The sequence below is a fragment of the Loxodonta africana genome, chromosome 8, assembly GCF_030014295.1.
Source record: "Loxodonta africana isolate mLoxAfr1 chromosome 8, mLoxAfr1.hap2, whole genome shotgun sequence".
Classification (NCBI taxonomy): domain Eukaryota; kingdom Metazoa; phylum Chordata; class Mammalia; order Proboscidea; family Elephantidae; genus Loxodonta; species Loxodonta africana.
The window spans coordinates 124,022,081-124,048,871 of NC_087349.1; positions in this window are offsets into that span (position 1 = coordinate 124,022,081).

The window sequence follows — 26,791 nt, forward strand, 5'->3', positions numbered from 1 at the left end:
TTGTGCTGACTTCCTCTGTATTGTGTATTGTCCTTCCCTTCAACAAAGTTGACACTTTCTACTATCTAGTTAGTGATTTCCTCTCCCTCTCCCTCCCTACCTTTGTAACCATCAAAGAATTTTTTTTTTATGTGTGTAAACCTTTCCTTGAGTTCTTATAATATTGGTCTCATATAATATTTGTCCTGTTGTAACTGTTTTATTTCACCCAACCTAATGCCCTCCAGACTTATCCATGTTGTGAGATGTTTTGCAAATTCTTCATTGTTCTTTATTTTAGCATAGTCGCTATGAGTCAGAATCGACTCAACGGCAGTGGGTTTTTTGGTTTTTATCCCATTGTGTGTATGTACCATAATTTGTTTATCCATTCATCTGTTGATGGGCATTTAGGTTGTTTCCAGCTTTTTGCTATTGTGAATAGTGCTGAAATGGACATGGCTGTGCATATGTCTGTTCCTGTGACGGCTCTTATTTCTCTAGGAGATATTCCAAGGAGTGGGATTGCTGGATAGTATGGTAGTTCTATTTCCAGCTTTTTTAAGGAAACACCATATCATTTTCCAAAATGGTTGTATCATTTTACATTCCCTCCAGCAGTGCTTAAAAGTTCCAATCTCCCCTAAAAATCACTATCATTTCTTCATGTGTGAAACGTCTTCTTTGGTGAAGTGTCTGTTCATATCCTTTCTCCGTGTTTTAGCTGAATTATTTGTCTTTTCATTGTGGAATTGTTGCAGTATCTTGTAGATTTTAGAGATTAGACCCTAAAAGGATATGCCATAGCCAATTTTTTTTTCCCCCAGTCTGTAGGTTCTCTTTTACTCTTTTGGTGAAGCCTTTGCATGAACTTAAGTGTTTAATTTTTAGAAGCGCCCAGTTATCTAGCTAATCTTCTGGTGTTTGTGCACTCTCAGTTATGTTGTGTATCCTATTTGTGTCATGTATTAGGGCCGCTAGCATTGTCCTCATTTTTTCTGCCATAATCTTTATCATTTTAGACTTTACGTATAGGTCTTTGATCCACGTCAAGTTAGTTTTTGTGTACGGTGTCAGGTAGAGATCTTACTTCATTTTTTTTTTTAACAGATGGACATACAATTATACCAGCATGATTTGTTAAAAAGAGTATCTTTTCCCCATTTAATTGATTTTCGCCATTTGTCAAATATCAGTTCATAGATGGATGGATTTACGTCTGGGTTCTCAATTTCCTTCCATTGGTCTATGTGTCTGTTGTACCAGTACAGCCTGTTTTGACTACCTTGGCTGTGTAATAGATTCTAAATTAAGTAGTATGAGGCCTTCCATTCTGTTCTTCTTCTTCAGTAATGCTTTACCTATCTGGGGCCCATTCCCTTTCCATATAAAGTTGATAATTTTTTTCTTCATCTCGTTAAAGAATGCTGTTGGAATTTAGATCAAGATTGCATTGTATCTGTAGATTGCTTTTAGTAAAACTGATATATTCACAATGCTGAGTCTTCCTATCCATGAACATGGTATGTTTTTCCACTTATGTAGGTCCCTTTTGTTTTCTTGCATTAGCGTATTGTAGTTTTCTTTGTATAGGCCTTTTAAGTCCCTGGTTAGATTTATTCCTAAGCACTTGGGGGCTACAGTAAATTGTATTGATTTGGGGATTTCCTTTTTGAAGTTCACTTTGTTGGTGTAGAGGAATCCAGCTGATTTTTGTATGTTAATCTTGTACCTGCTACTTTGCTAAAATCTTCTATTAGTTCTAGCAGCTTTCTTATGGATTCTTTCAGGTTTTCTCTGTATAAGATCATATCAAATGTGAATAGTTTTACCTCTTTCTTACCAGTTTGGATGCTCTTTATTTCCTTTTCTTACCTTATTGCTCTAGCTAGGACTTCCAGCACAATGTTGAATAAAAGTGGTGATAGAGGTCATCCTTGTCTCGTTCCCAGTCTCAAGAAGAATGTTTTCAGTCTCTCTCCATTTAGAATGATGTTGGCTGTTGGTTTTGTGTAAATGCCCTTTATTATATTGAGGAATTTCTCTTCTATTGCCATTTTGCTGAGAGTTTTTATCAAGAATGGATGTTGGACATTGCCAAATGCCTTTTCTGCACCAATTGATAAGATCATGTGGTTATTTTATTTATGAGATGGATTTTGTTGATTGATTTTCTAATGCTAAACAATCTCTGCATTTTTTTCTTTTCTTTCTTTTTTTTTTTTTTATAGTGCTATCTCCCTTGGTATCAATCCCACTTGGTCATGATATATTATTTTTTTGATATGCTGTTGACTTCTATTGGCTAGAATTTTGTTGAGGATTTTTGTGTCTATGTTCATGAGGAATATTGGTCTGTAATTTTCTTTTCTTTCTTTCTTTTTTTTTTTTTTTTTTTGGTGTCTTTGCCTGGTTTTTGTATCTGGGTTATGCTGGCTTCATAGAATGAGTTCAGGAATATTCTTTCCTTTTCCATGCTCTGAAATAGCTTGAGTAGTATTGGTGTTAGCTCTTCTCTCGAAGTTTGGTAGAATTCTCCAGGGAAACCATCCAGGCCAGGGCTTTTTTGTTGTTGTTGTTGTTAGAAGTTTGTTTTTTTTTTTCTTTTAACCTTTTCAATCTCTTCCTTTGTTCTGGGTCTGTTTAGTTTTTCTACCTCAGTGTGTGTTAGTTTAAAAAAAAGGTAGGTAGTGTTTTCTAGAAATTTGCCTGTTTCTTCTATTTTTTTCGAATTTGTTGGAGTACAATTTTTTCATAGTATTCTGTTGTAATCATTTTTGCTTCAGTTAGGTCTGTTGTAATATCTCCCATCTCATTTCTTATTTGGATTATTTGCTTCCTCTCCTATTTACTTTCTGTCACTTTGGCCAGTGGTTTGTGAATTTTGTTGATCTTTGTTGATTCTTTCAGTTATTTTTCTATTCTCTATTTCATTTATTCCTGCTCTAATCTTTGTTATTTTCTTTATTCTGTTGACTGTGGGCTTCTTTATGCTGCTGTCTTTCCATTTGTTCAAATCGTAGGGTTGATGATTTCGTTTAGGCCCTTTCTTCTTTTTTGATGCGTGGGTTTATTGATATAAATTGACCTCTAAGCACTCCTTTTGCTGTATCTCAAAGGTTTTGGTAACATGTTTCCATTCTTATTTGATTTTATGATTTTTTTTAAATTTCATCCTTGATTTTTTCTATAACCCAGTATTTTTTAAGAAAGGTGTTGTTCAATTACCCTGAATTTGATTTTTTTTCCCTTGCTGTTTCAGTTACTGATTTCTACTTTTATGGCATTATGAACAGAGAAGATGCATTGTATTGTTTTCATGTTTTGGATTTTGTTAAGACTTGCTTTGTGACTAAAACGTGGTCCATTCCGGAGAATGTTCCATGTACATTGAAAGCAAAGGTATACTTTGCTGCTCTTCGGTGGAGTGTTCTGTATATATCTATGAGGACAAGTTGGTTGATTGTGGCCTTTAGATCTTCTGTATTTTTAGTGCGTTTCTTTCTATATGTTCTGTCCTTCAGTGAAAGTGATGTGTTGAAGTTTCCTACTATTATTGTGGAACTGTTTAGTTCTCTTTTCAATGCTGTCAGAGTCTGTTTTATGTATTTTGTAACCCGATCACTGGGTATGTGTATATTTATTATGGTTATGTCTTCCTGATATCTGTTTCATTATTCATCATCAGTTTCATTATTGTTGATTTTGAGTTTATTGAGTGTATTTTTTCTTTTGATTGGTAGGTTTAATAGCTTCTTTTGTGATTACCTTGAAATCTACCTTTTTTTTTTATAAGTTTAAACCAGTCTTTTATTTCTTAATATTGCCTTGACTCCCTCTCTGTATGAAGTTCTATGACTATACCATTTATTACTTCTTTTTTGTTCTGATGTCAACATTTACATATTGACATCTCTTGTTCCTATTTTCAGTCTTTTAGCACAGTTTTGTTTTTGTGAATCCCCTATCTATCCTGTGTCCTAGTCTTGGATTGTTTTCCGGTGTTGTTTGTTCTCTAACCAGAGGACTCTCTTTAATATTTCTTGCAATTTTAGTCTATTTTTTACAAATTCCCTTAGGTTCTGTTTATCTGGACATGACCTAATTTTACCATCATATTTGAGAGACAATTTTGCTGGATATACAATTCTTGACTGGCAATTTTTTTCCTTCAAGGCTTTATATATGTCATTCCATTGTTTTCTTGCCTGCATGGTTTCTGCTGAGCAATCAGAGTTTAGTCTTGTTGTTTCTCCTTTGTAGGTGACTTTTTATTTATCCCAAGCCACTCTCAAGATTCTTTCTTTGACTTTGACCTTGGCAAGTTCTATTATGTTGTCTTGGTGACTTCCTTCTAGGGTCTATCCTTGTCTTAGTTATCTAGTGCTGTGGTAACAGAAATATCACAAGTGGATGGCTTTAACAAAGAGAAATTAATTTTTTCACAGTACAGTAGGCTAGAAGTCCGAATTCAGGGTGCCAGCTCCAGGGAAATGCTTTCCCTCTCTGCTGACTCTAGAGGAAGGTACTTCTTGTCAAACTTCCCCTAGTCTGGGAGCCTCTCCAAGCAGGAACCCCGGATCCAAAGGATGTACTCTGCTCCTGGTGCTTCTTTCTTGGTGGTATGAGGTCCCCAACTCTCTGCTTGATTCCCTTTCCTTTTATCTCTTGTAAGATAAAAGGTGGTGCAGGCCACACCCCAGGGAAACTCGCTTTACATTGGATCAGGGATGTGACCCGAGTAAGGGTGCTACATCCTACCCTAATCCTCTTTAATCACAGGCAGATTATGATTTATAATGCATAGGAAAATCACAAAATGTAGGACAGCCACACAATACTGGGAATTATGGTCCAACCAAGTTGACACATATTTTGAGGGCACACAATTCAATCCATGACATTCCACCTTCTGGCAACCCAAAATTCACGTCCTTGTCACATGTAAAACATATTCACCCTGTCATATCATAACAAAAGTCTTAAATCAACTCCAAGCCCAAAATTCAAAAATTCCTCTTCATCTGTGAGACCTAGAATACAAATTATCTTCTTCTAAAGTACAATGGCAGAACAGGAACAAGCTAGACGTTTCCAAAGCAAATAGGAGAAATTGGAGGAAAAGAAGACATTAACAGGTACCAAGCAAGTCAGCAGAATGCGTTACATTAGCCCTCATGGCTTGAAAATAACCCTGTGTTCTCTGAGACCATTTATATTATTGCCCTACCCTCCAGTCTCCAGGTATTGGGCACACTCTCTGGATTCTGAGTGGAGGTCCCTTGGCTCTGGGCTTCAAGTCCATCTTCCAGGTCCACTGGGATGGCAACTCTGCTCCTTCGGCTTTAGGTGCGCCATTGTCCTAATCCATCTGAGTGGTGACTCCGCCCTTAGAAACACCAGAGGCCATGGCTCCACCCTTTGAAACCCCAGAGGTTGTGACCATACCTTTTGAGACTGAGGCAGCTTAGCTTCTTGTATTTTTTGTCCTCCTGGCTTTCAGGCCTCACACCCACATCTACCCTTCTGGGACAAGTGTTCCAAAGCTCAGTAGCTCCACTGATAAGTCCCTGGAGGCATCCCATTCCGCCGGGAAGCCTCCTGCTCACAGGCACTCAGCTTTCTCACTCCATGTGTAGGCTCCAGCACTGACTGGCTCTGGTCTCCTGGTTCTGCTGCTGCCAGTTGTCTGCTGCTGCCAGTTCTCTACCGTTGCCAGACCTCCACTACTGCTGGTCCTCTGCTGCTGTTTCTCGCTGTCTGTGTCATCTCCAATGTAACAGCTCTCATCATTTCCTTCTGAGTCCTCTATCCATTCACAGTTTCAAAACTGCTCCCAAATTTTGGGTATCTGTTAGAGCAGCACTCCACTCTCGGTACCAAATTCTGTCTTAGTTATCTAGGGCTACTATAACAGAAATACAACATTTTCTGTCTTACACTCCAGTACAATCCCTGTCTGAAGAGTTGGCTTCAGGAATGGTTCCAATCTTGGGCTAACAAACAGTTCAGGAACCATTACCTTCAGGATCCCTCTAGACTCAGTCAGATCATTAAGCCTGGTCTTTTTGTGAGAATTTATGATCTGCATCCCACTGTTCTCCTGCTCCATCAGGGATTCTCTGTTGTGTTCCCTGTCAGGGCAGTAATCGGTGGTAGCAGGGAATACCTAGTTCTTCTGGTCTCAGGCTGATGTACTCTCTGGTTTATGTGGCACTTTCTGTCTCTTGGGCTCATCTTTATCTTATGTTTTTGGTGTTATTCACTCTCCTTTGCTCCAGGTGGGTTGGGACTAATTGATGCATCTTAGATGGCCTCTTGCAAGTGTTTAAGATCCCAGATGCCGCTCACCAAAGTGGGATGCAGAACATTTTCTTAATACATTTTGTTATGCCAATTGACTTAGATATCCCCTGAAACCATGGTCCCAAAATCCCTGTCCCTGCTACTCTGGCCTTTGAAACATTTATTTGTATTCAGGAAACCTCTTTGTTTTTGGTTTAGTCCAGTTGTGCTGACCTCTCCTGTATTGTGTGCTGTCTTTCCCTTCACCTAAAATAGTTCTTGTCTGCTATCTAATTCATGAATACCCCTCTCCATCCCTCCCCACCCTTGTAACCATCAAAGAATATTTTCTTCTGTCTTTAAACCTTTTCTTAAGTTCTTATAATAGTGGTCTCATACAATATTTATCCTTTTGCAACTGACTAATTTCACTCAGCATAATGCCTTCCAGTTTCATTCATGTTATGAGATGTTTCACAGGTTCATCATTGTTCTTAATCATTGCATAGTATTCCATTATGTGAAAATACCATAATTTATTCATCCATTCATCTGTTGATGGGCACTTTGGTTGTTTCCATGCTTCTGCTATGGTAACCAGTGCTGCAATGAACATGAGTGTGGATATATCTATTCATGTGAAGGCTCTTATTTCTCTAGGATATATTCCAAGGAGTGGAATTGTTGGATCGTATGGTAGTTCTATTTCTAGCTTTTGAAGGAAGTGCCAAATCAATTTCTAAAGTGGTTCTACCATTTTACATTCTAACCAGCAGTGTATAAGTGTTCCAGTCTCTCCACAACCTCTCCAACATTTATTATTTTGTGTTTTTCGGGTTAATGTCAGCCTTCTTGGAGAGACATGGTATCTCATTGTACTTTTGATCTGCATTTCTCTAATGGCTAATGATCATGAGCATTTCCTAACGTATCTGTTAGCAGCGTACATGTCTTCTTTGGTGAAGTGTCTGTTCACATCCTTTGCCCATTTTTTAGCTGGGCTATTTGTCTTTTTGTTGTTGAGTTTTTGCAGTATCACATAAATTTCAGAGATCAGCTGCTGATTGGAATCGTAATAGCTAAAAATTTTTTCCCTGTTGACAGGTAATCTTTTTACTCTTTTGGTGAAGTCTTTGGATGAGCATAGATGTTTGATTTTTAGGAGCTCCCAGTTGTCCACTTTCTCTTCTGCATTGTTAGTAATGTTTTGTATACTGTTTATGTCATGTATTAGGGCCCCAAGTGTTGTTCCTAGTTTTTCTTCCATGATCTTTATTGTTTTAGATTTTATATTTAGGTCTTTGATCCATTTTGAGTTAGTTTTTGTGCCTGGTGTGAAGTATGGGTTTTGTTTCATTTTTTTTTTTTTGGCCAGATGGATATCCAGTTATGTCAACACTGTTTCTTAAACAGACTGTCTTTTCCCCATTTAACAGACTTTGAGCCTTTGTCAAATACGAACTGCTCATATGTCAGTGGATTTATGTCTGGATTCTCAATTCTGTTCCATTGGTCTATGTATCTGTGGCACCAATACCAGGCTGTTTTGTCTACTGTGTCGGTATAATATGTTCTAAAATCAAGTACTGTGATGCCTCCCACTTAGTTCTTCTTTTTCAGTAATGCTTTTCTTATCCGGGGCCTCTGTCCCTTCCATATGAAGTTGGTGATCTGTTTTTCCATCTCATTAAAAAATGTCATTGATATTTGGATTGGGATTGCATTGTGTCTATAGATTGCTTTGGGTAGAATAGACATTTTTACAATGTGGAGCCTTTCTATTCATGAGCAAGGTATATTTTTCCACTTGTGTTGGTCTCTTTTGGCTTCTTGCAGTGGCGTCTTGTAGTTTTCTTTGTATAGGTCTTTTACATCTCTGGTTAGATTTATGCCTAACTATTTTACCTTCTTGGGGGCTATTTTAAATTGTATTGATAGGGTGATTTCCTCTTCAACATTCTCTTTATTGGTGTAGAGGAATCCAACTGATTTTTGTATGTTTATCTTGTACCTTATAATCTGCTGAACTCTTCTATTAGTTTCAGTAGTTTTCTTGAGGATTTTTTAGGGTTTTCTGTGTATAAGGTCATGTCATCTGCAAACAGTGATACTTTTACTTCTTTGTCAATTTGGGTGCCCTTTATTTCTTTATTTGTCTAGCCTAATTGCTCTGGCTAGGACCTCCAGCATAATGTTGAACAAGAGTGGTGATAAAGGGCATCCTTGTCTGGTTTCTGTTCTCAACGGGAATACTTTCAGATTCCCTCCATTTAAGATAATGTTGGCTGTTGGCTTTGAATAAATACTCTTTATTATGTTGAGGAATTGTCCTTCTATTCTTATTTTGCTGAGAGTTTTTATCATGAATGCATGTTAAATTTGCCAAGTGCCTTTTCTGCATCAGTTGATAAGATTATGTGGTTCTTGTCTTTTGTTTTATTTGTTTTTATTTTTATTTCGTTTTATTTTACATTGATTGTTTTTCTAATGTTGAACCATCCCTGCATACCTGGTATGAACCCAACTTGGTTATGGTGAATTTTTTTTTTGATGTGTTGTTGAATTCTGTTGACTATAATTTTGTTGAGGATTTTTGTGTCTAAGTTTATGAAGGATATTGGTCTGTAATTTTCTTTTTTTGTGGTGTCTTTACCTGCTTTTGGTATCAGGGTTATACTGGCTTCATAGAATGAGTTTGAGAGTACACCATTCTTTTCTATGCTCTGAAATACCTTTAGTAGTAGTGGTATTAATTCTTCTCTGAAAGTTTGATAAAAATCTCCAGGGAAGCCGTCGTGGCCATGGCTTTTGGGGGGGGATTTTTTAAATTACCTTTTCAATCTTTTCTTTTCTTATGGATTTATTTAGTTCTTCTACCTCTGTGTTAGTTTAGGTAGATAGTGTGTTTCTAGAAATTTGTCCATTTCTTCTAGGTTTTCAAATTTGTTAGAGTACAATTTTTCATAGTAATCTAAATGATTCTTTTAATTTCAGTTGGTCCTCTTTTGATATTGCCCATCTCATTTCTTACTCAGATTATTTTCTTAGTCTCCTTTTTTTCTTTTGTCAGTCTGGCCAATAGTTTACTGATTTTTGTTAATCCTTTCAAAGAACCAGCTTTTGGTCTTGTTAACTCTTTCAATTGTTTTTCTGTTCTCTACTTAATTCTGCTTAGATTTTTATTACTTACTTTTTTCTAGTGCTTGAGGCTTTCTTTTGTTGCTCTCTTTCTATTTGTTCAAGTTGTAGGGATAATTCTTTGATTTGCCCCTTTCTTCTTTGTGTGTGTGTGTGTGTGTGTGTGTGTGTGTGTGCATTTATTGCTATAAATGGGCCTCTGAGCACTGCTTTAGCTGTGTCTCAAAAATTCTGATAGGAAGTGTTTTCATTCTCATTGGGTTCTATGAATTTCTTTATTCTGTCCTTAATTTCTTCTGTAACCCAGTCTTTTTTGAGCAAGTTGTTGTTCGGTTTTCATGTATTTGATTTCTTTTCCCTGCTTTTCTCTGTTATTGATTTCTACATTTATGGCCTTATGGTCAGAGAAGGTGCTTTGTAATATTTTGATGTTTTAGATTCTGTTAAGGCTTGCTTTATGAGCTAATATGTGGTCTATTTTAGAGAATGTTCCGTGTCCTTTGGAAAAAAAGTGTACTCGGCTGCTGTTGGGTGTTGTTTTCTGTGTATGTCTATGAATACAAATTGGCTGACTGTGTCATTTAGATCTTCTGTGTCTTTATTGAACTTCTTTCTGGATGTTCTGTCCTTCACTGAAAGTGCTGTGTTGAAATCTCCTACTATCATTGAGGAGCTGTCTGTCTTGCTTTTCAATGCTGTTGGAGCTTGATTTATGTATCTTGAAGCCTATTGTTAGGTGCATAAGTATTTAATATGATAATATCCTCCTGGTATATTGTCCCTTTAATCATTATATAGTGTCCTTCCTTATCCTTTGTGGTGGATTTAACTTTAAAGTCTATTTTGTCAGAAATTAATATTGCCACTCCTGGTCTTTTTTGGCTGTTGTTTGCTTGATATATATTTTTTCCATCCTTTGAGTTTTTGTTCATCTGTGTCTTTAAGTCTAAGGTGTTTGTCTTGTAGGCAGCATATAGATGGATCCTGTTTTTTTTTTTTTTTTTTAATCCATTCTGCCACTCTCTGTCCCTTTATTGGTGCATTTAGTGCATTTACCTTCAACATAATTATGGATAGGTGCACTAGTTTTTATGAGTTTAGTTCAGTCATTTTGATGTCTTTTTGTGTGTGTGTTGTTGATAGTTTCTTTCTTCCACTTAATTTTTTTTGTGCTGAGTAGTTGTTCTTATACATTGTCTTTTCTTCTTTTTCATTGTTGTTGATTTTGTTTTTGCTGAGTCTTTATGTTTTTCTTGTATTTTATTTTGATTTATGGGATTGTTTGTCTCCTTTGTGGTTACCTTATTATTTTCCCCTATTTTTCTAAGTTTTAACCAAATTTTTATCTCTTTATATTGCCTTGACTTCCTCTCCAAATGAAAGATCCATGACTACATTTTTTAGTCCCTCGTTATTGATTTGATGTTGTCATCTTTTACATAATAACATAGCTGTTTCCTTGTTGTTGTTTTTTTTATCTTGATTTATTTTTTTGATTTCCTTATCTGGGTTGACATCTGGCTGCTCTGTCCTGTGTTCTAGTCTTTGGTTGTTATCTGATGCTATTGATTTTCTGACCAGAGTACTCCCTTTAGTATTTTTTTAGTTTTGATTTTTGCAAATTCCCTAAACTTCTATTTATCTGGAAATGTCCTAATTTTGTCTTCATATTTGAGAGACGGTTTTGCTGGATATATGATCCCTGGCTGGCATTTTTTTTTTCCTTCAAGTCTTTATATATGTCATCCCATTGTCCTTTTGTCTTCATGATTTCTGCTGAATAGTCCGGGCTTATTCTTATTGACTCTCCCTCATAGGTGACTTTTCATTTATCCCTAGCTGCTGTTTAAATTCTCTCTTTATCTTTGGTTTTGGCAAGTTTGGTTTTGGTGACTTTCTTTTGGGATCTACACCAGTGTGGGGTTCGATGAGCATCTTGAATAGATATCTTCTTGTCCTTCATGATATCAGGGACATTTTCTGCCAACAATTCTTCAACAATTCTCTACGTATTTTTCACTTCCCCCCCTGTTCTGGTACTCCAATCACTCATGGGTTATTTCTTTTGATAGAGACCCACATGATTCTTAGGTTTCTTCATTTCTTTTTAATTCCTTTATGTGTTTTGGGAGCTTGTTGAAGAGATCATATTTTGGTTCTTTATGTGATTTGATGTTGACTGTTGTCTCTGAGCCATCTATAAGTTATTGTATTATTTATTTTATGTTTGCTTACTGTGTCATAGCTCCTTGCTTTGTTTTGTTTTGTTATACCCAAGTAGGCTGCTCGGGTTAGCTAGCTTGATTATTTGTGCCTTTGAAGCTCTAATGTCCTGTCACCAGATTACTAGAGCAGTTACCAGGTATATGAGCCTAGGAGTCAATTTGCTTTTCTTTTATGGGTTCATCTCAAGTGTCCAGGTAGCTTGTCACCAAGTGTCTGGTACAGGCTCTCAACTACGGTCTTAGAGGAACAGTGGTGGTATATGCATGGGTTTCTGGTTGCAGCAGGGGGGTCACACTCTGAGCAAGGCAGGGGGCTGAAAGCCTTCCCCCGAGTGTCTAGGAAGGAGGTGCTGAAATGGGGCCACATGGGTCCATGCAGGGGTGAAAGGCATTCAAAGTCCATGCACAGCTTGTGCCTGGACAGGAGCCACTTCTGCCCTAAGTTCCCACTTAGAGGAGCCAGCAGATTATTTTTTCCCTGTTTCTTAATTTGTTCCTTCTCCAAAACCAGGAGAATGGGTCTGGGTGTGTAACAGGACCTATCTCAGGCCCAGAGAAATTGACTGTCATTGAAGCCATCTTGGGGCCTGAGGCAGAGGGAGGAGGCATCAGATAAATAGGAGAGATTTCTTTCAAAAGGGGAGCTATTTGATCCACACAGTAAATTAGATGCAAGCACTTATGCCAAGAGTGGTTTCCTTCACTGATTTTGGAGGTGTGAGTAGACTCTGTGCTGTCAGCTCTCTGAGGCTAAGGAAACCACGTCCTGAACGCTACCGCCAGCCCTGCTGCAGTTGCACCAGGGGATCGAGGCTGAGGGGCACTGATTTCTGCCAAGTCAGGTCTGGCTTCTGAACCATCTCTCCCCCCACCCTGCCACTCAATTTGATTTCTTAACTTTGCCTTTGATGTTCAGGGCTCCTAGCTTGTCATATATGTAATTGATTCACTTGTTTTTTTCAGGGTCTTTGTTATAAGAGGGACCACCAGAAGCATCTGACTACTCCACCTTCTTGGCCCCACCTCCACTTTCCTTTCCTTTTATCTCTTGTGAGATAAAGGGTGGTGCAGGCAACACCCCAAGGACTCCCTTTACATTGGGTCAGGGATGTGACCTGAGCAAGGATGTTACATTCTACCCTAATCCTCTTTAACCACAGGCAGAGATGATTTATAACACATAGGAAAATCACAAAATGGAGGACAACCACACAATACTGGGAATCATGGCCCAACCAAGTTGATACATATTTTGGGGGGACACAGTTCAATCCAAGACAATCCTGTATGGGGTTTGTTGAGCTTCTTGGGTAGATATCTTCTTATCTTTCATGATATTAGGGAGGTTTTCTGGCAGCAAATCTCCAGCAATTCTTTCTGTGTTCTCCATTATCCCCCTGTTCTGAAACTCCAGCCACTAGGTTTTTTTTTTATCTTTATAGTATCCAACATCATTCTTAGGCTTTCTTCATTGTTTTTCATTTTTTTCCTCTGGTTTTTCCTCAAACAAATTGGTGTCAAGGGATTTATCTTCAATCTTGCTAATTTTTACTTCCATTGTCTCAATTCTGCTCCTAAGATCATCTATTGGGCTCTCTAATTATGAAATTTTATTGTTAACCTTTTTGATTTCTAGCTGTTTTTGTATGGCTTCCAGGAGCCTGTTTATTCTGTTGTTTTGTTCTTGTATTGATTTCCTGAATTCTTCTGTTGCTTTGTCAGTATGTTCCTAGGTTTGGTCTGTGTTTTGCCTGATCTCCTTCTTGATCTCTTGGAGTGCTGTGTATGTTGGTCTTTTGAATTCTTTACCAGGTAGTTCCATTGCCTTATTTTCCTTTGGAAGGTTTTCTGGTTCTTTAGCTTGGTCATTTTCTGGAGCCATCTTGTCCTGCTTCTTTATGTGATTTGATATTGACTTTTATCTTGGAGGCATCAGTAAGTTTTTATATTTATTTATTACATTTTTCTTTAGTGCATCTTGGATTTTTATTTTGTTTTGTTTTCTTTTGATATGTTCAAGCTAGGCATGTTGCTACTCTGGATGTTGGCATCATTGAAGCTCGCACCTCCTCTCTGCAGGTAATCAGAGAAGATACTAGGTATATGAGCCTGGGAGTATATCCATTGTTCTTACAGGGGTGCTGGTAGCCTGGCCAATGGTGCAGGGGTGTTCTTCTTGGTCACTGGGTTGTGGATTGTGTGTGTGTGCTCTGTCACTTACCAGTTGGTCAGACGCAGGTGCTTGGGTCTTTGGTCATGGAGAGTGTGGCTTAGAGTCTCACCTACAGTCATGGGTGGACAGGGTTGCGTGGGGGTGTTTGGAGCAGGCACAGATCTCTGGTTGCCATGGGCAGGAAGGAAGGGGGCTGTTGGCTGCCCCTGGATGCATGAATGGATGGCATGCCCCTGTCCACTAGAGCATGTAGAGGGGAGGGGGTACTATAGCCAGTCCTTGGGCACACCATGCTGTTGAGTGGAGGGATTGGGAAGCACCATTAATTGTCAGGTCCTGTCATGGGTGCCTAGATGGAGTGGGTGGTACTGGGGACCTGAGAGCCTGTGGGTTGGTGAGTCCCTTCTTAGGAGGCAGGACAGTATCAAATGTAACAAATCCACAGCTTCCACTGGGCTGCTGTAGGTGAAAATGTCCTTCAAGCAGATGACCTATCCATTTTGTTCTAATGAAGGTGTGTGGTGTTGGGTTAGCTTTCAATGCCCTGGGGTGGGGGTGAAAGTTGGGGGTGAGGGGCACTGCAAGTCAGTGAACCCCCTTTGCCAGTGTCTGGGCAAAGGAGGGTGTGCATCCAGACCCGGGTACGACTTCTCTCCTTAGGGGGCATGGCATTGTTGAAAGCCACTGGACGCGTGTAGGAGCAGGGAGGGGGAAGACTGAGAAGAAGGGAGTACTCCTTTGCCATTGATCTCTGGTTGGGCGAAGGGTTATGGTGCATGCACTGTGATTTAGGAGCTTGCATTTAACTTTGTAACTCTGATGTTCCTCCTGTTTCATTCTGGAGGTGTGTGCAGACTTGCTGCTGCTTGGTTGTACCAGATGGGGTGGGTTCCAGCTTGGGATGTTACTGCTTGCTTCAACCTGTGTGTGCTGTACAGATTCAGCTAGCAGGAAGCTGATGATCCCACTATCCATTATTCCCCATTTCCACTGTTTTTGAATTGTCTTTCCTTTCACCTGTTGATCAATCCAGTTCTTCAGTTTTATCTTTGATGATTAGGGTTCCAAGATTGTCATACATATCTGATATATTTGTTTTTTGGGGTCTTTGCTGTAAGAGGGATGACATATAGCTTCTGACTATGCTGCCGTCTTGGCCCCACCTCCTGTTTGACAGCATTTTACCCACAGTAAATCTTCTTTCAAAATTTGAGTAAATCCTCTCATATTCTGCTGATGCTTTATCAACTAAGTTATGTAACATTCTAAATCTTTTGTTGTCATTTCAACAATGTTCACAGTATCACCAGGAATGGATTCCATCTCAAGAAATCACTTTCTTTGCTAACTCATAAGAAGCAACTCCTCATCTGTTAAAGTTTTATCATGGGATTGCAGAAGTTCAGTCACATCTTCAGGCCCCACTTCTAATTCTAGCTCTCTAGTTATTTCTGCCACACGTGTAGTTACTTCCTCTGCTGAAGTTGTGAACCCCTCAAAGTCATCCATTAGGGCCGGAATCAACTTCTTCCAAATTCCTGTTAATGTTCATATTTTGGCCTCTTCCCATGAATCATGAATGCTCTCAATGACATCTAGAATGGTGAATCCTCTCCCGAAGGCTTTCAATTTACTTTGGTCAGATCCATAAGAGAATTCACTGTCTATGACCGCTATACAAAATGTATTTCTTAAATAATAAGACTTGAAATTCAAAATTATTCCTTGATCCATGGGCTACATAATGGAAATTGTGTTAGCAGGCAAGAAAACAACATTAGTCTCCTTGTACACCTCCATCAGAGTTCTTGGGTGACCAGGTGCATTGTCAGTAGGCAGTAATATTTTGAAAGGAATCTCTTTTTTCTGAGCAGTAGATCTCAACAGTGAGTTTAAAATATTCAGTTTTAAACAGATGAGCTGTCATCCAGGCTTTGTTATTCCATTTATAGAGCTTAGGCACAGTAGATTTAGCATAATTCTTCAGATTTTCAGAATGGTAAATAAGCATTGGCTTCAACTTAAAGTTACCAGCTACATTAGCCCCTAACAAGAGAGTCAGCCTGACCTTTAAAACATTGAAGCTAGGCATTGACTTCTTTTCTTTAGCTAGGAAAGATGTTATTCTCTGTCATTATAAGGCTGTTTTGTTTACATTGAAAATCTGTTTAGTGTAGGCACCTCCATCAATTATCTTAGCTAGATCTTCTGGATAAATTGCTGCAGCTTTTACATCAACATTTGCCTCTTCGCCTTGCACTTTAATGTTATGAAGATGGCTTCTTTCCTTGAACCTCATGAACCAAGCTTTACTAGCTTCAAGCTTTTCTTATGTAGTTTCCCCATCTCTCTCAGTTATAGAATTGAAGAGAGTTAGATCTTGCTCAGGATAGACTTTGGCTTAAAAGAATGTTGTGGCTAGTTTGATCTTCTATCCAGACCGCTAAAACTTTCTCCATAACATGGATAAGACCGTCTTGCTTTCGTATCATTCATGTGTTCACTGGAGTAGCACTTTTAATTTTCTTCCAGAATTTTTCATTTGCATTCACAACTTGGCTATCTGTTTGGTTCAAAAGGCCTAGCTTTTGGTCTATCTCAGCTTTCCACATGCCTTCCTTACTAAGCTTAATCATTTCTAGCTTTTGATTTTAAGTGAGAGATCTGCAACTCTTTCATCTGAACACTGAGAGGTTGTTGGCCTAATTTCAATATTGTCGTGTATCAGGGAATAGGGAGGCCTTTTGAGAGTGAGAGAGATGGGGTAATGGCTGGTCGGTGGAGCAGTCAGAACACACAACATTTATTGCTGGTGCCTCAAAACAATTACAATAGCAACAACAAAGATCACTAATCACTGATCACCATAGCAGATTAATAATCATAATGAAAAAGTTTGAAATATTACAAGAATTATTAAAATCTGATACAGACACAAAGAACACAAGCCGATGGAAAAATGGTGTCAATAGGCTTGCTCGATCCAGGGTTGCCACAAACTTTCACTTTGTAAAAAATGCAATATCTGGAAAATGCAGTAGAGTAAGGTGCAATAAAACGAGCTATGGCTGTGGTACCTTGTGGTGCAGGTTAAATATGAGAAACCGGTAGTACAAACCTGGAAAGTAGAAATACAGAAATAGATTGTGGCTATTTTTATTGAAAATGAGGTAGGTACCCTCTAAAAAAAATCAGTCCACCCAACTGTAAATATCATTTCTAATTGTGATTTTTTAATTGCTCTAAGTAGAAAAACTTTTCTCTTTTCTCTTCTCCTCCATTAATTTCATCAATCAATCACTGGTCTGGAATAAAAATCTATTCATCCTTTCCTCTAATAATATGTGGCTGGGTTGCTTAATATAGCTGCCTAATGTAGAGTCTTCACAAGTTATATTTAGCTGTACGTTTAATTTCAGGAAACACACACATACATATCTATGAAATGTTGAGTACTGATTTAGGCTTTAATTCAACTTCACTCATTTTGAATATGTGAAAACTGAAACTTTGAGAGATGAATCAATGTCAGAGGTCCTCAGAGTTGGAAGTGTCCTCAAGAGAAGAAGTTGTCTGATTGCAGGTTGTATTTCTTTTCCAACATCCTTAAGAAGTCCTTTCCTTCCCTGGGCTGATTCATCTCCAGACACTCACTGCCACCTGGGTTTGCTTGCTGTCTGTGATAGCTTAGAAGGCCCAGCAATTACCGTTTAGCGTCAAGTGGGAATCTGACCCCCGAGGCTTTCACCCTCACTATAACCTCAGTTCCAAAAAAACTGAGTCCTACCCTTCTCCCACCGTTTGGTGCCTTGTGTACTGCTCTCTGAACAGTGTCATGCTGCTGAGTCTTTCCTTGTCAGTGCCAATGTTCTCAGCTCTTTGCCTCTCCCCTTCCTGTACTAGGTCGATGCTGCAAACAGGCCCAGTGTGGGCAGCCAAAGGTATGTCATAGAGATATGGAGTCAAACAGAACCCATTCGTTCAGATTCTTGGTTCATAAAGTGGGAATGAGGCCCACCTAGCACGCATATTGTGAGAAGACACAGCAAACCCATGGGCTTCTTTACCTCCCCCTTTCTGAATCTTTACGATTCAATCAGAAAGGTGTCTTTGACTGTACTACGGAGAATGATTGGTGGAAATCATAAGTCAGCTCTCCTCGCGTGGTTAAGGATAAAGCCCAGTATTAAGAAAATAAGAGAGAGAGCATGCCATTACTTCGCATTCACTTTTTTCTCAAAAAAAGTTGCATGATTACATAGCCTCAAAGTATATAATTAGAAGTTATAATTCTTATCCCATTATAGTAGCTGTGAGCTTTGGCAGTTTTTCAGTTTGAGCAATCTTTATATGGTTTATTATGTTTATAAAAATAAGGGGGACATTAGTATATAATAAAGCTGCAATTTAAATAAGGATTGTTTTAATGATTTTTCCTTTTCCCAACCCCTGGTTACAAGGTACGAGTGAGATCTCATAATTGAAGGCACTCTCCATTGCTTGGCTAGCTGTTTCTCTTTATCTAAGAGGTGTAAAAAATAAATGGTCAATGATTTGATAACAGTACATATGTTTTTTAAACAGACTCTCCTGTGGGCCTATCAAGCACTCAACACAGTGATGAATATGTTGTATTTTATTTTCCATCTTTTGTAGTACTAATATGAATCTAGTTCCTGGGAAAGGTAGGGGCCTCTGAAACTGCTGGGAAGTATAAAAAGCAGTGTAGACTAAGGGCAGTGATGTGGGATCCACTCCCCTTCCTCTTTGTCTGTAACCCAAGTCCTGGTCCGGGCCTCTCTTGCCCTTGTTGGTATGCTCCAGGGTAAAGCAGGCTAAGGAAGGTGTGGAAAAGGGGTGGACAGAAGGACATGCCCCTGCAGGATGGCAAGCCAGTAACATCCCCATTCTTGGGAGGATGGAGGAGCAGACCTTGCTCTAATTGAGGCTGAGTTGTTGCTGTATAAGGTGTCTGATCTAAGGTGCAGGAGCTATGCACGTGCTTGGTTTAGAGGCAAAGCAATTTCTGGTATCTGGAGAAGGTGGGAGTCACAGACCTTCTGAGGAGTTCTGAGTTGATGTGAATGGTGCCAGGAGTTGGATCCCACCAAGGAAAAAGGGAAAAGCAGGGCCGAGGAATCTGATGCAGACCAGGGACAGGCAGAGAGACCATGAGCAGACTAGACTGAGCTCAGTGGGATCCAGTGTAGCCCTCTGGAGGCTCTGCACCCCCCCCACACAGGATTCCTACTGGCAGGAGAAGATTAGCCTCAAACCTAATTCGTTGCGGGAGGAGGTGTTCTGGCTATACAGCTTGGCAGGCATTCACAGGCTCCATGAGGCTGGCAGAGTCTTGGGCTGGCTGTAGCTGACAGATTGTCCCTGATCTCCCAGGTCCTGGGGTCAGGGGACTGGGACCCCCAGGAGAAGCTTTTGTTTGATGATAAGGGCAGGTCTGAGCCCTTCCCCTGCTCTTCAGCTCCCTCCAAACTTATGGTTCTTCTCTTGCTCAGACAAGATGCTCACACAGGGGTGCCAAAGATTAATTATTTAGTGTTAGAAAAGGGTGGTATTTTTGATGATGAAGAGTTTCATGTAACTGCTAAGTATTATTATAATTAGGGAGATAAGCAGATACATTTATCCTGCATCTACTAATTAGGCAGGGAAGGAAATTAATTTTTTGCAATCCATACGCATTTTGCATGTTGGTTATTTTTATATCAAGTACCAAGAGAAAGCTTTATCTTTTTCAGTATGAATTATAAATGCTGTACTCCTCTGTCCAACCAATTTAGATAAAACCAGATCCACCCTAGAGAAATTCCTTTTGGGGGAGTCTGGTGGGAGGAGGAGATAAAGCCTTCTTGTCTGGGTGAGTTATAAATAGCGGGCAAATAAATAGAAAGTCCCAGCTGCTGTTTGGGAAAAAAAAATGTGTGTGTGTTTCTCCTGTTACTGTATAATTAGCATCAGTCACTGTCCTCTCTTTGGGGAATGTGCAAGGGTGGGAAGAGGCGGGTGTGGAGGAAGTCAATGGGCTGCACCTTCAGGGCCCAGGAAGGGGTTCTTCTTTGCCAAGTTTCCCAGTGACAAGTGGTGCACAACAGCTCTCTGGGCTAATGGGGTGAACTAGGAGGAAAGGAACACGATTTTTCAGTGGGTCCCTCATACAAGACCCTGTGGATGAATGGACAAGGTGTGCAATGCCTGCATATCATTTGTATGTTGAGACCTCGTCCTCCCAGGAAGTTTAGTTACAGCTGATCCAAGTTCTTCCCATCACTTGCCCTTTTGCATATATGTTCTGAGGAGTGAGCATCTGGCCCTTGAGGATGTCCATGTGGGCAAACTCTGAGACAGCTTCACTCCCTCTCTGATCTGTGACCACACTCCCAGTTGGAAACAAGGCAATTCCAGCTGGCTAGTTCTGAGCTAAAATCGACCTACACGGGGCCCAATGAGGTGGTTTCTTTTGGACTCATGGGAAATCATTCTGCAGCTCTGTGCCATCCCCCCGTCTGTCACCCTGACCCCCACTCTTCCCACACATGCTGACACAAACACATCCCAGCTCCTGGAACCACAATGCAGCCATTTCTGCTCTACTTCTACACTGCCATGCTGGAGCACTGGGCTGCCCTAGGCAGGGCCTGGGCCAGGCACCAAGCACACAAAATTTAAGGAGGCATCCATTCTCAGGGGCTGGCCTTGCACTGCATGACTTTCATAGTGAGGACCTCCTTAAGTCATACACCCAGAGTGCCTCACTCATCCCACCCTTGTCCTGCCCCTACTCCAGAGCTTTTCTGAGTGATGGCCCCTAAAGATGTCCACTCCTAATCCCTGAAATCTGTAAATATGCTACCTAAAATGGCGAAGGGGCTTTGAAGATGTGATTAAGGATTTAAAGATGAAGAGATTATCTTAGATTATCCATGTAAACCCTAAATGTAATGACAAGTGTCTTTATATGAGGGAGGCAGAGGAGATCTGACCGCAGAGAGAGAGGAGAGAAGGCCATGCCATGACCTTACAGAAAGAGATTTGAAGATGCTGTCGCGTGGGTTTTGAAAGGGCCATGAAAAGCTGGAAAAGGCAAAGAAATTGATTCTCCGCTAGAGGCTACAGAGGGAGTGTGGACCTGTCACAAGCTTGATTTGGGCCTAGTAGGATCCATTCTGGGCTCCAGAATAAGTGTATACTCTTTTAAGCCACTGAGTTTGTGGTAACATATTACAGAAGGCATCAAAAAAAAAAAAAAAAAAAAAAAAATGCCATCTAGTCGATTCTGACTCATAGTAACCCTATAGGACAGAAGGACAGAGTAGAACTGCCCCACAGAGTTTCCAAGGAGCTCCTGGTTGATCCAAACTGCCGAACTTCGTGTTAGCAGCTGTAGAACTTAAACACTACACCACCAGGATTTCCAACAGTAGGCATAGGAAACCAATAAAGGAGTCCAGTTACCTCTGCCCTAGACTCCCTCACGTTATCTGGGGTGCTTTGGTCTTCATGTCTTAAGAGTGGGGGTGGAGGTAGAAGGACACAGGCCTCTCTCAGTCACACACACCAGCATCTAACTCTTGATTTTCCTTTGGACTCTGACTTCCAAACCATTAGCCTACTGCCAGAGACTTCCTTGATTTTAGCAATAGGGAAGCTCAGAAATGATACAGATGGTGAAGGTGGAAAGCTTGAGGGGGTCATGGTAAATATCACAAAGTGCTGAATCTCCATGAGAGCAGTGAACAAGGTATTTTGTATACCAAGATATTTACCCATCAAGGCAGTCAAGTTTACCCTCAATGTTCAAATAAGTAAGCAGGGTAAGAGAGGGTTAATTTATTTGCTTTAGTCTCACCATTAATAAATAGCAAAACAGGGATTCTATTCTAGGCCATTCTTTTCTCCGAACCCTTATTTGTTCTTCAAACCAGGAATTTAGTGCCTTCTCCTGGAGCTTTAGGGATCTGGAGTTTAACTCCTGCCACTTACAGTAAGCCCTGTTGTTGTTGATTGTTCCCCTTGAGTTGGTCCCCACCTCATTGCAACTCATGCACAACAGAACCAAACACTCCCTGGTCTTGTGTCACCCTCGTGATCTTTCGTAAACTGGACCATTGTGATCCATAGGGTTTTCAACGGCTGAGCTTTGGAAATAAGTCACTAGTTCTTTCTTCCTAGTCCATCTTAGTCTAGAAGCTCTGCTGAAGCCTGTTCAGCATCATAGCAACATGAAAGCCTATGGCTGACAGGTCAGCTCAGACTGGAGATGTGCATTGGCTGAGTCTCCCGAATGGAAGGTGAGAATCCTACCACTGAACCACCACTGACCCCTTACTATAAGCCTGGGTCAGGGAAAATACAGCCCCAACAACCACCAGCAAAGCAGTCATGTTCGCATTGCTGCAACCCCTCTGTTAATTGCCTATGGGGTAAAGTTAAAATCCTTTACCCTGGTATGAATGTGGCCTCTGCCTTTCTCATCTCCCTGGACATGATCTGTCTCCCATGATCATCCTCTTATTTTTCCCCTCAGTCACACTGAAAGACAAGGTGTAAATGCCTCCTCATCTTCCCTGGCTATTATAGACACACTTGCTTCTTATTCATTCCGTAAGCTGTAGATCAGAAGCGCCCCTTCTGGCTCAGTCCCTCCTGACACCACTTGGCCAGAGTGAGGTTGCTTTTTGCTAGGGAGTTCTCGTTTTGACCCCTGTCGCACTATGCTTTCCTTCTTCCTATAAGACTGAATCTGTATCTTACTAATTGTGTATCCTTTCATTTAAGTGACTAGCATAGCGCTCAGTACTTAAGGTCACTCAGTAAATGTCTGTTCAATGAGCGAATGAATTAATATAGAAATAAAATGAAATATAATGTATTATTGATAGACATTTAGTTCTGGTATCTGCAAAGAGCACCATCTGTGACTTGCCCCAGAGCAAGATAAAGCCTATGAGCGTGCTTTGGATGATAAATTTCCAGGCTGACCCTTTGGAGTTGAAGTGAGGGCATGCTGCAGTGAATTTTCCTTCTTGGTTTTCACATTTCATTTCAGTAACTACAGCCCGCTTCACCCACAGTGGGGCTGTATGTCTTGTAGAGTACATCGGCTAAGAATGAGCATGCCCAGGAGAGTCTGCAGAAGATAGAAGACGAACATCAATGTACCGGGCCTGAAATTCGAAGTTTCATGGTAAGAAAAGTCAGTAATGTGAATCTTTTTGTGAACTCAGAGGTAGATGATTAGGCAAGTCTAAGTAAAAAAGAAGTAGTGATACTTTAAAAACATTCAACATAATCTGGGCAGTGGAAGAAGAAGGATTTTGACCAGTGTATGGTGCAGGTGGGGGCCGAAAGAACGAAGCCTGAATAAGGACAAACAATTTTGAAAGCTCTTCCTTCTTTTCTCCTTCTTCTTTTTTTCTCCCACTTTCACCCTGAGCTTGGCCTAAGGAATGGATGGTTCCAGAAACACATATTATAAGAGTCTTGCTCCTTCAGCCTTTTATCTTAGTGATTACTTATCTTAGTCCAAAATTTCCGCAGTTTCAAAAGCTTAGAATTCTTGGCAGGTGTGAATTGAGGGGATAATGACAAGCTGAGTGAGGAATAGGTTTCAGTTCTTGATCATAGAAAAACAAGTAAGCCCTACAAACTATGTTTGGCCTAAATAGTCAGAAAATACCATAAATACAGGTGTGTTTGCTGTTTCCAGGTTTAGAAGAAATAGGATTACATGTAACTTAGATAGAGGGCAGAGAGAACATGTATTCTGGACTTTGAGGGACCCAGGCTCTGCCTCAGCTCTGCTGACAGAGTGACCTTGGGGTAGCCTTATCACCTTTCTGGATCAGCTTCCCTTACAGTGGAAAGTACAGTCATCTCCACCCTAAAGGACCTTGGTGAGTACTATGTGAGTGACACCTGCACCCTCACCCCACACAAGTTATGGGCAGCTAAGAATCATTTTTTTTTTAGAATCATGGTCACTAACTTCCCCTTCCCCTGCAAACATTTGTCTGCTAATTCAGATGCAGAAATGTGACTGTGTAGCATGTTTGTAGTTGATTACAGACTTTGTTATTTTAATGCCATAACACCACTCTCCCTGACTGACCATTTCCGGGAAAGCTAATTCCACATTTTTCTAGTTTAAGTTACAGATTTGCTACAAACATCTACTGTATTCTACAGAATTTCTCAAGGTTAACTTACAGATTTGCTTTTCCACATTTTTTTTTCCCCCTTTGGGTTTCAGGACATGAAAAACAAAAACAAAAAACCAAATGTGTTTCCTTGGGGTGGATTCCAACTCATAGTGATCCCATAGGACAGAGTAGAATGGCCCCACAGGGTTTCCAAGGCTGTAATCTTTATGGAAACAAACTGTCACATCTTTCTCCCATGGAGTGGCTGGTAACTTTGAACCTCTGACCTTTCAGTTAGCAGCTGAGTGCTTAACAACTGTGCCACCAGGGCTCCTTTCAGGGCATTAGAGGATAGCATTGAGTAGAGCCTGCAGGTAACCATCACAGGCTTTCAAATTTTTGTCATGTCCTTTCATTTGGAAACTACAGTTCTGATTACATATATAGATATAGAGAGAGAGAGAGAAAGAGAGAGAGATCTCTGATGACACAATGGTTAAGTGTTTGGCTGCTAACTGAAAGACCAATTGTTCTAACCCCCAGTAGCTCCACAGAAGAAAGATGTGGCAACCTGCTTCTGTAAAGATTATAGCCTGGAAACCCTATGGGGCAGTTCTACTCTGTCTATAGGGTTGCTGTGAGTCAGAATCGACTCAAAGGCAGGAGCTTTATGTATATATACATAAACATATAAACTTACATACATATGCATATACACATTATATTACATACACACACACACCCATACACACATATATGGATAATGGCAATTCCAGAACACTTAATTGTGCTTCTGTGGAATGAGTACCTGGGTCAAGCAGCAGTTATTTGAACAGAACAATAGGATATTGTGAGTTTGGCAGAAAAGGTGTGTGGCAGAATTTTATCCTTTCACCTTACTTATTCAATCTGTATGCTGAGCAAATAATCTGAGAAGATGGGCTATATGAAGAAGAACATGGTGTCAGGATTGGAGGATAAGTCATTAACAACCTTCAATTGCAAATGACACACCTTGCTTTCTGAAAGTGAAGATGACTTGAAGTAATTATTGATGAAGGAAGGATGACAGCCTTCAATATGGATCATACCTGAATATAAAGAAAATGAAAATCCTCACAACTAGTCTGATAAATAACATCATGATAAATGGTGAGTAAACGGAAGTTGTCAAAGATTTCATTTCACTTACATCAACAATCATGCCCATGGAAGCAGCAGCCAAGAAATAAAAGGACTTAGCGCGTTGGTAAATCTGCTACAAAAGACCTATTTAAAGTGTTAAAAAGCAAAGATATCAGTTTGAGGACTAACGTGCACCTGACCCAAGCTGCGGTCTTTTCAATTGCCTCATATGCACAAGAAAGCTGGACAATGAAAAAGGAAGATCAAAGAAGGCTGAAGCATTTGAATTGTGGTGTAGATGAAGGGTGCTGAACCTACCATGGATTGCCAGAACAACTAACAGATTTGTCTTGGGGGAAGTGCAGCCAGAGTGCTTCTTAAAAGTAAGGATAGTGAGACTTCATCCCGTTTACTTTGGACATGTAATGAGGAAAGACAAATCTATAGAAAAGGACATCATGCTTGGAAAGTAGATGGTCAGGAAAAACTAGGGAAACCGTTCATGAAGTGGATTGACACACACAATAGCTGGAACAATGGATTCAAACGTAACAACAGTCGTGAAGATGGCTCAGGACCGGGCAATGTTTTGTTCTGTTATACATAGTGTAACCATGAGCTGGAGCTGACTCAAGGGCAGCTAACAACAAAAACATATATGTGTGCGTATACATACGTACAGACAGACACAGACGCAGATGCAGATATAAAGGAGTCCTGATGGCACAGTGGTTAAATGCTTCACTTCTAATTGAAAGATTGGAGGTTCAAACCCACCAGTTGCTCTGTGGGAGAAAGAAGTGGCAGTCTGCTTCTGTAAAGATTAAAGCCTTGGAAAACCTATGAGGCAGCTCTCTTCTGTCCTATAGGGTTACTATGAATTAGAATCAACTCAACAGCAATGATATGTATATATATACATATATATGTATATATATGTGTGTGTATATATATATTTTTATGTATATATATATATATATATCATATGGAAACCCTGGTGGCGTAGGGGTTAAGTGCTACTTCTGCTAACCAAAGGGTCAGCAGTTCGAATCCGCCAGGCGCTCCTTGGAAACTCTTTGGGACAGTTCTACTCTGTCCTATAGCGTCGCTATGAGTCGGAATCGACTCGAGGGGACTGGGTTTGTTTTTTTTTTTTGGTTTATATATATATATATATATATATATATATATATATATATATATATATATATAGTTGTTGTTAGGCGACATCAAGTTGGTTCTGACTCATAGCAACAGCAAAACGAAACACTGCGCGGTCCTGTGACATCTTCAAAATTGATATGTTTGAGCACATTGTTGCAACCATTGTGTCAATCCATCTCGTTGAGAGTCCTCCTCTTTTTCACTGATCCTCTTTGCTTTACCAGCATGATGCCCTTCTCTGGGGATGGTCTCTCCTGATAACATGTCCAAAGTGCGTAAGACAAAGTCTCACCATCCTCTCCTGTAAGGAGCATTCTGGCTGTACTTTTTCCAAGACAGAGTTTTTTGTTTTTCTGACGGTCTATAGTATATTCAATATTCGTAGTCAACACCTTAATTCAAATGTATCAATTCAGTCTTCAGTCTTCCTTATTCATTGTCCAGTTTTCAGGTGCATATGAGGCAATTGAAGATACCATAGCTTGGATCAGGCACACCTTAACCCTCAAACTTTAAAGAGGCCTTTTGCAGTAAATTTGTATGTG